A 12,648-nucleotide genomic window follows, 5' to 3' on the forward strand; every position below is an offset into this window, starting at 1 on the left:
TCACTGAAATCAGGATGTATCTTAAAATTAATAGTGTGTTAGACTTTAACTGGCAGTGCTTTTCTTTTCTTTTGTGGTATATAAAATAATGTGTTCAATAGTTCTCACTATTCTAACTGAAATGAAATAAATAATTTGGTCATCTATAGTCCGTTTTTACTATTCATAAGAATTAGGTCAGCTGGCATGTGTTTCTTATACAATTATTTAGGTTTATCTTCTAAGAGTATTTTCTTTCTAAATAGTTGTGTGAGGTTTTTTTTGATTGGCAGCCTTCATTTTAGTTGCACAAATGGAACTAGCAGACAGCTCTGTCTTACCCTAGTACCAAATTGAAGAGATCTGTCCTCTGAGTTGTGACACTCACACATAAGAGCTCTGCTTTCCCAGGGTGATTGTTCAGTTGTTTCATGTAGAGTTGAGCTTGCAGATGAACACTTCTACTAAGAGACAGGAGTTAGAAGTTAGGCATTAATTTTCATCAGTATTCTCTAGAGAGATTATTTCTTGATTTTTGCCTTTCTAGCCATTCTTAATCTTTACCATCTAATTGTCCTTAGAGATTCTGAATTCTACTAGATCCCACCTAAGTAGAAGCATTGTCTTGTTAGTGTTTTGACTCTGGTTTACTCCACTTTGATTTTTCTATAATATTTGATCATATTAACTTGTGCTTCTTCTTTATTTAGGTCAAGGATTGGTGGTTCTTACTGTTATCTGCACATTGCAATCACCTGGAGAGCTTGATCATACATTGATCCCTGGATCTCCCTCCCAGAGATTCTGGTTTTAAGTGTAGACTGGCTAAATCTAAGGTATAGTCCAGATTGAAAGCTATTGTCATAGAGCAACTCTGAAATGTAAAGCATTAAGGAGAGGCAGCATAAAGTATCAATTACAGTTCAACTTCTATAGCCAAATTGCCTGTGTTGAAATTCTAGCTCTACCACTCAGTATCCATGTGGTCCTAGGCAAGTAAATTTCTCTCTGACTTAGATTTTTGCATTTATAAGTTGGGAGCCATAAGCATAATAATGGTTCATAGGATTGTTATACAGGTTCAATAAATGATTATTAAATAACACTTAGATCACAGTGTTATATAAATATAATATAATAGGTATCCCACCTACTGAACATTGTTTCTCCTGTCTTAAGTTCTTCACTTCTTACCTTCCAATACTTTGAACCCTGACTTTCTCTGAGTCCATCATTCCATTCATAGTTTCATCTACTTCCATAAGTATATTAGATTCCATAGTCCAACACTTAAATTGGTCTTTTTGCTTTTGTTTGTTTGTTTTTGTTTGATTTTGCCAATGCCCTTGATTTTGTAGCCCTGCTGTCATTCTGATGCTACAGAACACCCACTGAGTCATTTTTCAATCTCCCTTCATTCCTCACCTGGTCTATTGAATGCTTTTGAGAAAAATGGTGTCATTACAAATTCATGGTCTGGTGCACTACGTAGGTTCTCCACACAACTCTAATATTTTCCATGTATCCCTGGTTGACCCTTCCGTTTCCCACAGTGATTTCTCCAAAATTCTCTCTGTGCAGTCTATTTGTTGAGGCTCTTTTCTATCTCAGCAAGCAACTTTGCCTCCTGCTTCATTAAAATATTAGTGGTTATCCATTGCAGTCTCCCTTGCCTTTCTACACATAGATCAGTTAGTGTACTCAGCCTTAACCTTTTTTCCCCCTTAAGGTATCAAAGAAGAGACATTCTCTTGCTCAAAGAGAATTTGCATGTTTGGTTTTGTTCTTAGCCATTCTCATTCTCTCAGTCTCTTTCTTTTACCCTGCCTGTGTTTGAACCTGGACTCTTCTGATGGAGTCCAGTTCCAGCAGGTCCAGGGCTCCCTGAAGGTTGGACGGTGTCGGTGAGAGAGAGGGAGCGAGCCTCGAGTTTCTTTCTGATGGCCAGGCAGGCATCTCTGCACTGACCTGTGAGTCAGCTTTATTTACAGAAAAAATGTATGGGGTATAAAACAGAAGTGGGAATTGCCTTAGACAATGATTTCTCATGACAAATTCTTTGATATGTAAAAATTTCCCCAGAATATAGATTGGTAGAAGACTCCTGCATATTCTTTATCAATAGTGATTGATGTATGTGACTTAGATGCTTATCATATGGAGAAGGAGGGTATCTTTAGCACTCAAATACCAGGCAATGTTTTAGCATAGCAAAGGCAAAAGTTAGCTCTTTGTGAGCAGGAGTCAATACCTGTTTTCTTGAGGGGAAGAAAAACATGTTTCTCAGGAAATGTAATATTTGCTCCTATAATCACAAAAGAAGAAATTCCTATAATAAGTTCCTTCACAAGGTGCAATTAGCATATTTTAAGATAAGGGGACACGTCACTCCTGATACCAGTCAACAAGGCGCCTTGGGAGTCATGCTCGAGCAAAAATAATTGAGTGGGGTGTAGACATCAGTTGCCATCTGGCAGGCCTTGCAAACTCGCCTTACCTCACAAGGAGTTTTCTCAACTTAGTAAGTTTAGAAATGGCTTCTAGCACTCTTCCTCTTAATTTATAGATGTTATAGGCTCCATGAAAAACCCTTCCCTCTAAAAATTACAACTTCCATGTTTTTCACTTCATAGTCAAGCTACTCCAAAAATAGTATACACTTACCTTCCTTCCTATTTCAGTTCCTCTTACTGTCATCCTACTGAAATTAAATATCTTCAGCAAAGCTGTCAGATGACCTGTCTGCCCAATCAAATAAACTCTTCTGGATCTTCAACCATTCGGTTTCTCTATGAGAATAGGTGTGCTGTACACTTCTCTCTTAAAAGTAACTGCTACTTTGGCATCCGAAATATTGTTTTCCTCTTGTTCTCCTCTTTGGTAAACTTTTCAGTCTTCTCTGTGGGTTTTTTTTTCTTGTCCATTCATTTAGTGTTGGTGTGCTATCATTTGTGACCTTAACTTTGTCATCTAGGGTTTCTCCTCCACTACCATATTCTGGTGCTGCTTTATATAAGCTGTAGCTCATAAATGTTCATCTGCAGCCTAGAACTCACCCCAATCTCTGCCACCTTAGATAAAGCTAATAGAACTTTGCCCTCTGGGTTGTCTAAGGAACCTCAAAATTGAGATAATTTTCTTTAACCCAATCTTGTTTTCTTTCAAACTTTACTAATTTCAGTAATTACGGAATGACTTCCAAGACAAAAATCTAGGAATCACCCTTGACATCACCCTGACTTTCACTTCACACTGTAGAAGAGTGTTTAAGTGCAGTTACTTCTACTTCTATAAACTCCCTCCATTACTCATGTATCCACCCAGAATTTGATCTTTAATTCACCAGACTTACTACAATTATCTTCTAACTGGTTTTCCTGCTCCATCCAAGACTGTTTCTTCCAATCCTTTCTTCACAAAAAAAATTCTTCCCAAAAGTCTTGTGGAAGGAAATGAATGTTTACCTGTTGTAAAATGAAAATTAAACTTGTTTTGTCATATTATTTATAATCATCATAAAGAGTGATTTGACCCATTCTGTGGGAGAGGTGAGATTATTTCATTGTCCAGGGAATAGAAATCAAGCAATTATGTTTTCTGAAAATACAGTCCATCCTGCACTGAGGAAGAAGCAGCCAGCTTTCCTCATGCTAATGGTTTGAATTACTGAACTCTAGTTTTAATGGACCACCCAACTTGCTTTTGTGACAGAAAAGAAAATAATATACTTTTCAGGGGAATAGAGATGTGTGTGTGTGTGTGTGTGTGTGTGTGTGTGTGTGTGTGTGTGTGTTCTAGTAAGTAGTATAAAAGTTTTCAAGGTGTAGTGCCTGGACTGGCAGCATAATTATCATCTGGGAGATTCTCAGAAGCACAACTTGGGCCCTACCTCAGATTTGAATTAGAAATTCTGGCTATGGGACATTGGCAATATGTGTTTTTAAAAGCCTTTCAAGCAATTCTCATGCAAGCTAAAGTTTGAGAATGATTAAGCTAGAAAAAGGTCTGCTATGTAGTGGATGTTGATTAATCATTTGTTGAGACAAGAGGATAAATATTGATATCAAGGAATAAAAGGGACTTGAGGTTATTGGTTGCTAGAAGGGCACTATGGAAGGGGCTAGGAAACTTGAATCGGAATTATTTTTAGTTAATTGCTGTCTTCCTGTGAGATGGACTTTCAAGTTGCCTACATCAATTGTCTGGTCTTTAAAAGATCTAGCTCTTCATTTTCACCAAGGACTTTTTGCAATATTCCAGGACAGCTGTAACTCCAAGAGCAGCCCATGGGACACCAGTCATGGAGGTTGCCAGGAGCTTTAGCATGGGGGTGGCTGTGAGTAGTCTGAGCCGGGTCAGGGAGGGGAGGCTGCTGTCATCACAGATGGCACCATTCTGATAGTGTTAACATGTAGGTCTGGCTGCAGCTTAGGTTACATCACAGGCATAATGACACACACAGACTAGACCCAAGCATCTTTCCCCACATCACTTTTACTTAATTCTATATGGCAGTCTATTACCAACAGAGTGGTTAAGGAGATCAGAAAGAAACTCTTCCTAAGTACCTGGAATGGCAGAGTAACCTATAATCCATAATTAGGACCTGAAGATAGAAGGCATCAGAAGAGCTTCATTCAAAGCACAGAAGATGTAAGTTTTGTGAGGGGTAGTGATTCTAATGTGATTTTTTAAGATGCTCCAGTCTGCTTTTGACCCTCATTGGTTTCCCCAAGAGGGCCATGAAACATGATTGACAAATCCAGCTTTCTTGATCCAACTTTCTCTCTGTCTCTTTGTTCTTGATCCAGCTTTCTTTAAAAAAAAAAAAAAGGTCCTACTTACAATTATAAATAACACTCATCCACCTTTTTCAGGAAAGTTTTCCTCTTGTTTCTGAAGCAAATAATTATTAAAAGTTGATGTTTGAGGTGAGGAGTGCTTTTCTACTAAAGCGAAGAAGAATGTAAACCTTAAACAGGGAATACCACTATGATCCTTCAAAAACACCAGATTCATGAGTGCAGGAAATGCTGGAGGCAAATGGGATATCTCAGAGGCTCCCATCCTGACCCTATGTTGATCTCATCTACATCCCCCAACTGACACTTCAATATTTGTTCTAAATGCCTAAACATTGTTGAGCAAGTCTTTGGGCAAAAAGAGAACTAGAGAGGTTGGCCAGTCAGCCTCCTGAATGTCTCTGTTAGTGAGAGGGTTTCTGCATACACCCTGACACTAGAGGCATGGTTCAGGAACACTAGTTAAGGAGCTTTAACCATAGAAGGTGTTCATAAGATACACTTGAGATCACTGTGGACTGGCATTTCTCAGTGAATGTTCCATTTTTAACTCAGCCTACAAAAAATGGAATAGTCTTCTCAACTCTGATAAACATTGGTCAGGGCAGGGGGAAAAGAAAAATGTGTGGCTACTTCCTCAAAAAGTGTTGCCCCACCCATCCATCCACAGGAGCTGGTGTAGAGGAAAACCACAACACTTGCTGAGACCCCCAAACACAAATCCTTGGGCTCCCTGGGCCAGCTGCTGGGGCAAGCAGATCCCAGTATCCCACACAGAAGGGACTTGCTCCACCTATTCTCATTAGCATCGTCCAGAAAATCCACAATGGGACTTAAAAGGAAGGCCATGTCTCTAGGGGAAGCATGGGCATAGGGGCAGAGCATGAGACTTCCCTGGACAACTTTGGAAGAGGTCCATGTGAGGCTCTCTTTGGAGCTTACATTTGTCCAAGGTACCTGGGTTTCTGAGTAGAGATAGCAGGGCTGGGAGAAGGGAGTAGACTTTCTTGGTGGGTCCCAACAAATCATTGTATTTCAATTGTTGCATAGAAAATATGTATTCTGAAGAATAACCTTGCTGAGGCCAGAATTAGGTAACTATTAGGCCAGAATTTTTTGAGATGAGAGTTGTGGGTGGGTCAGTGGCTGGAGTCAGTGACTTGTGGCCAGAACCAGAAAGTAAGCAGAGTCTCACTATGAACTGGATCCAAATGTAACCTGTTTAAAATACAGATCCCACTCTCTTGGAAGAATACATATTTTAGGGCCTTCCACGTTTTTCCTTTTCAAATTCTGAGTTTTGATACCTACAGGAAATACAAAGCATATGCTATGATACCTTACCTCCTTTTAGGAGCTGACCCTCTCTGAACCCTCAAATTAAGCTCCATGAGCTTTGATTTCAGGGACTTCCCAAGACCTAGGGAGTGGAAAGAAATGGAGAATGAAAGTATAAGCCAAGAGCAATGTTTTCTCTCACCATGACTGAAATGTGGAATGTGTTCAGGGTGAGAACACAAATAGATCTGAATGGCCCTGACCATTTGAAAAAGGCTAAGAAATATCTCATATATGAACTTAAGGACCTGAGAGTAAATAATAAAAGTGATGCCAAAGAGTGGCATACCCTCTGAAAACATATCATCCTTTCGTGTTCCCCACCATGGTGGTAAGTAAGAAAGCAGTTCTGAGAGAGACTGATCTTATGGCTCTCTCACAAGAGACAGGTCTTGTGACTCTACTCACAAAGTCTTCAAACAAGAAGGCCAAAATCTATGCATGGAATGGAAGACCATCTAAATCTAAACCCTAACAATTACTGTAGCCTTAGCTCCCAGCACATTCATGGTTCCCCAGTGAGTGGAGCCTATTGGGAGCACTCAGTACAAAGGTACATGGGGTAAAGTCTTCTATCTGGATAATACCTTGTCTTTCAAGAACCAACCAGGGCTATGGAGTCTTTTCACACTTTTCCCCTCCCCAGGCATAACATTTATTATTATATACTTCTTCTGTAATAGAAACCATGAGACTTTGAGCTCCTTATGCAACAAATCTATCATTCCGCTCTATTCTCTGTAACCTAGCCTACTCCCAGGTATTCAAAGAATACATAAAAAACATTAAATACTTGAGTAAATGAAAGAATAACAAGAAGCTGAAGGACAAGGCTGTGTAGGGCCTTAACCAAGAACATATTGTAGGACCAAGACCAGGACTGAAAATTAAATATAAACATTTTAGTCCCTGCTCTGCTTAAAACCCCACCACAAATCTATGTTCCATGAATCCTTTTTTGCTTTGTTTTGCATTGAATATCTATAGCTATATATAAAGTGAACGCCTGGTGAGTGGGTGGATGGTGGTGTTCACTCTTATTTAGTGAAATGTGAATATGTCAGAATTACAGAAAATAGAAAGAAAGAGGTTTATGCAAAGCTGTCACTTCTCATGTCTTTTTTTTTTAAGCTGCGATGGTGCAGAGACGGTTCAAACTTAATATTCACATCCATTTTATCACATTAAATACGATCATTAGCAAACAGTGTTTGGATGGTAGCTATTTCCTAACTGACAATAGCCATCCGGTGGTACCCACTTTCCCATATGCCTTGGACTGATACAATTCAGATAGTCTGGAAAACAGTGGGAGGAAGGAAGCAATTAGAAATAAAGGGGAAACTGGGGGCAGGGGATAGGTACCAATTTTATCTCACACAAGAATTTCCCTACCTATTCTTTTGAAACCTATGGGTGGGGACAGAAATACTATTTTTAAATATGTTTCATATCCTCAATTGGCATGCAGTCCTGCCCATAGGATGAGTGGCAGGAAACCTTGAGGGTGGGCACTCATGTTTAAAATAAGCTCAGGCCATAGACTAAGAAAACAGGAAGAAATTAGCTCTCAAATACTGTGGATGTGGAATAAGCTGGAAAAGTAGGCAGTGGTAATGCTAAAAATTTGGCATCCCAAGCAGTATTCTATAACAGCTACTTACCCTCTCCCACCCTTAGCAATGCTTCACTGCTACTAGCAATATCTTTGCCACGTGGGGTAGAGGAAGGGGGCGGGGGTGGGGTGGGGAGAAGCCTGTCCCTCAGGGTTCCTATGCACTGTGGAGATTCTTGGGGCATAGCATCACCCAGAAAGACAGAGGTAAAGAAAGTTGGCAATAGTTTGTAAATAATGAGGATCCCAAATACGGATGCTTTGATTGCATTCTTAATTTTAGGATTAGCGGGTTACAAGCACTGACTTGTACCTTAGTTGTTCACTAAATTTGTGTCCTGCCCTTTCTGAGTATTCAGCTGGATTATATTACCCAAATTTCCCCCACCCCCAGGTAGTTGGGGTTGTGTGTTGAGTTCTTGCCAAAGGAATATGGGCAGAAAAGATTGATGCCATTTTCTAGGCCCAGATCATAAACCACTACTGGGTCTTTCCTCACTCACAGCCTGTGTGAGGAGGCGTCCAAGCATCTGGAGGAGGGAGATGCCCCAACAGAGGTAGGGTCTGGGTTGTTATATGATCCACTTATTTTTTTTTAATTTTTTTAATCTTTGTATATTCTTAAAATTTTTTTAGTATTTATATATTTTTGAGAGAAACAGACAGACTGAGCAGGGTAGGGGTAGAGAGCAAGGGAGACACAGAATTCAAAACAGGCTCCAGGCTCTGAGCTGACAGCAGAAAGCCCATTGGGAGCTCAAATCCATGAATCCTGAGATCATGATCTGAGCTGAAGTTGGATGTTTAACCAACTAAGCCACCAGGTGCCCCTTTATTTGTTTATGTTTTAGAGAGAGAGAGAGAGAGAGAGAGAGAGAGCGCACACAGGTACACACAGGCTGAGGACAGGCAGAGAGAGGGAGAGAGAATCCCAAGCAGGCTCTGCACTATCAGCACAGAACCTTATGTGGGGCTGGAACTCATGAACCACAAGATCATGACCTGAGCAGAGATCAAGAGTCGGACGCTCAACTGACTGAGCCCTTATATGATCTTCTAATAAGGTAGCCTACCGAACACAACACTCATTCCATCTGAGCCATTTGGATTTTATATGTCATTCTATGAATCCACTGAGGTTTGGAAGTTTATCCCTTGAGGTAAAGACACAGCTAGCTACTGCTTCAAAACATTTTGCAAAATGATTTAAACGGTCACACAAAACATGTCTTCCATGTACTGTCACTCTCAGGAGAATCTTCTTATCCTCTCCCTCTCATTGTGGGTACGCAAGCAAACTGTTCATTCAGAAAGTCAAAAACTCACTTGTGACTAGAATAGTCATGGTATTTAAAGAGCCAAGGAATCTACATAGCAATTTTTTGGAGAAAAGGTACAAAGAATTGAAGGGACGTGATGAGCAGTGCTTTTAGTCATTGTGGCATTCTTTCTCCCATTGATGCATTCATGTAATTTCCGCTAATGTGCCAGGTCCAAATGCATGCAGCCTGCCCCATAGTTCCTGAAAGCTCTGGGATTTAACTAGAATAATGGGGCAATTTAAACAGCTGTGGGCTTTCAATTTAAATCTGGATATTGAAGTGAGGTTATTAAACAAATGGAAAAATAATGAATCTCTGTATATCTGAATTGTAGTCATGGGAGTTTAGAAGTTTGATAGGGACTAGAGGACACATACAACTAGGGATGCTGGTGAGCAAAGAATCTCCTCAGTGTCCTGTTGCACATTTGAATGTTAATCTAGCTACACAGCCCTCTTACTTACCTGAGTGATGAACTAGGAAGTAGTGCTCCATGCAAGGGCTAGAATCAACTCTGAAGTCTGATGGTTTCCCCATGTGCATTCTGCTCATTGCTTGCTCTCAGTTTAAATTTTCTGTTGTGTCTACCCAAAGGTAAAAAGGAAGTTTTCTTCAACAAAGATGATCCTTTGGCTAATTCTCTTACTACATTTCCTTACTTTTCTGTTTCCTTTGTGGCACTCAGGCAATGTAGTAAATACAGAAATAAAAGTTCATTTATCTGTGTACCTGCCCAAGCAATTGAGGGAACCAAAATGCTGGGCTTCAGAAATACAGCCAGCCAAAGTGTTCCCTGTGGAGTCATACACATGATATATACTACGGGACAGAGGGAAAGGGATTCTGTCTACTCATCCTTGCCTGGGGCAGACAGTCAACTGCTAGGAACAGAAAAACAAATTGTTGGTAACTTCTCCCTGTCTTATTTTCAGGAAGATTTCTTTGAGGGTCCTGAATGACCCAACCCATGGGACACCATGGTCACAGTCAGCAATTGCTAAGCCATGCTTTTGATCTGTACCTCTTCCCTCCCTGGATCTTTTTTATTTTTTAATGTGGTTTTGGTTTAAAAACCTCCCTTCCCTCATACATATGCCTCTTGAGTATTGCTTTCTAGCAGGTTTCCTGCCAGCAACTTTTCTCTCTATCTCAGACACCCTAAACAATGGTGCTACCTCAATGTGAAAGAAATATCTTCAAGTGAGCATTTGGAGAAAAATTTCCCAAGAAAACTACTCATCATTAGTTATATTCTTGTTCACAATTATATTCCCTTCCCTGTAATAATTCTACCATTGTTAAGCTCAGCTGTGTGATTACTTGAGGTAAAGAAATGTGAGCACACATGATATACACTACCACCTTCCAGAAGCATTAGGAAGCATTATGAGATTCTGCCAGGTTTCTTATTTTTCTGCTTCTGCCTCCTGCCATGAAAATGGTACATCCCACACAGAGATTTCTTCTTTAGCCTGGGTCCAGGAATAAAAAGAAACATGGAGCAGAGCCAAATGTATTCAAACAGAGACACGGAATCTGGAGCCAACATGCAACCACCAGTATGTATAATGTGGTCTGATATAAGCCACTAAGATTTTGAAGTTGTTTGTGAATGCAGGAAAGCTGATTAACATACCACATGTTTAGGAACATTAGGTATGGATTTTGTGAATGAGAGATGAAATTTATTGGGATAAACTCCTGTATGATTTTTGTTTGTTACAGATGTAATTACCCTCATACCCCTATCCTTTTCCCCTTTCAATAACCTAGGACACTCATTAACCCCTGAAATGGAGGAGCTATGATGAGGTAGAGGGAAAAGATGCCAAGTCCTCAAAGTGGATAGGATTAAGAGGAACAAACTTGAGCCTTCTCCAAAGAGCTGCACCATGGTGAACACATACCACTCCCATCTACTGTAAGTCAATACATTATAAGTAGAGTAAAGTAGCTTTAGTGTGTTTCTTTGTAAAGCAACAGAGATAACTTGGCTTTTCTTTTTTAGCTTTATGCTATTTTACTCCCATATTTGCTAGGTACTGTTTCTTAGCAACATGATTTTGGAGAAACAGGGTCCTTTCCAGCTGGCACTGCAACCTGAAGATGCTCTTTCCAATGACCTCTCTATTTCCTAAGAAGCTTCTTAGATTCTCTATTTCTCACTAGAGTCTTTTGAGTTATTCTCTCTCCATGATTTAAGCATATGTCAACCTTTCTACATGCTTTTCTTTTGCTCCTGCTCTTAATTAGACCTAAGATTTCTTACCCTAGCTGTGCTAGCTTTACTTTTTGTATCTGCTTTTGTCAATTTACTCCACCTTTTTATTTCCCTGCTCATTATATATCCGTCTTAATACTAACCTGTACCATTATACTATTAGGAGACAGTCCTGCATGAATCTTTTGTGTTTCTGCACATTTTGTGAGCTGACAAGGTTTTGTTCTAGATGATATTTTCAAGGATGTATATAGCAAACAGTCTTGGAAAATCGAGATAATGTCTTGCTCCAGAGAAGAGGGTGAGTTTGTAAAGATAATGTCTTCCTCCAGGGTAAATGTTGGATAAGTTTGCTTGCAGACCACTGTAAAAGACTGGAGTTTTCTAAGCTCAGAGTTCCTCAGCTGTGACAAAAACAACAACAAAAAACAACAAACATAACCCAACTATGTCACTGCACAGCATTCTTCTATGCCTACCTGTGTTACCCTTGGAGGTCTTAGAGGACGTGGAGAACTGGCTCAAAAGTGAATCTCATGCTACCTGATGTGCTGTGACTAATAAAATATTTTGTCTCTCACCCAGAAGTCCCATGTCTTCTGCCAGTATCCATAAAACTATAGCATGTATTTTTTTTAGCTTACAAGTAGGGTAAAACCTTGGACCCTTCGTAGTTCGTGACATATACCACCTTCTATATAATTAAATTTGAAATTATGATATATAATTTATCATGAATTAGTAGCTATAAATATCCATGTCTACATGTATTATATAAGATACCACTTCCTTTAAAAATAATGTTAAATCAACACAACCACAACACACACAAACACCATCATCATTGTATCCCCAAATATTTAGTGTAGTTCCTCACTTTTGTAAAAGGTCTATTGAATGATTTAATGAATTAAAAATTGGGGAAAGAATTATACATTTTGCTCTAGAATTTATCAACCCAGTTATACTAGTGAGCCTCTCGACAGAATGGAGCAAAGCCATCATTGACTTTAGACCTCCAAAACAGCAATCCAAGTTTAGTTGTTATCTCCCAGAAGTGGATGCATTGGTTTTATTACGAATGTATGGAAGCATCTCTTCTCTACCTATCAAGGATAGGGTTGGGAATTTGTCTTTCTCAGTGAATGTTTTTAACTGCCAAGCCCTGACTACACTATTAAGTATAGCACTATAATCATTTGTTCTTGAGTACCTCATTAAAAAAACTTTTTTAAACACCAATTCTTTGTAAGGAAGTATTAGAATTTTGGGACTTAAACATGTAAACAGGCAAATTATAGTTCAAAAAGTAGTAAATGGTAGAAGACAATTAAAAACTCTGCAGAAGCAGAGAAAGGCAACCAATTCCAA

The 12,648-nt window shown here is 39.4% G+C and overlaps 1 long non-coding RNA gene across 1 annotated transcript; it reads left to right on the forward strand.

The window, feature by feature from the left end:
* Nucleotides 1-4,496: 4,496 nt before the first annotated feature.
* LOC115292942 lies at nt 4,497-11,857 on the forward strand. Its single transcript, XR_003909250.1, has 3 exons — nt 4,497-4,632; nt 10,830-10,977; nt 11,610-11,857. It is a non-coding gene; the product is annotated as an uncharacterized LOC115292942 (long non-coding RNA).
* The last annotated feature ends 791 nt before the right edge of the window (nt 11,858-12,648 follow it).

Source organism: Suricata suricatta, chromosome 5, assembly GCF_006229205.1.
Source record: "Suricata suricatta isolate VVHF042 chromosome 5, meerkat_22Aug2017_6uvM2_HiC, whole genome shotgun sequence".
NCBI lineage: Eukaryota > Metazoa > Chordata > Mammalia > Carnivora > Herpestidae > Suricata > Suricata suricatta.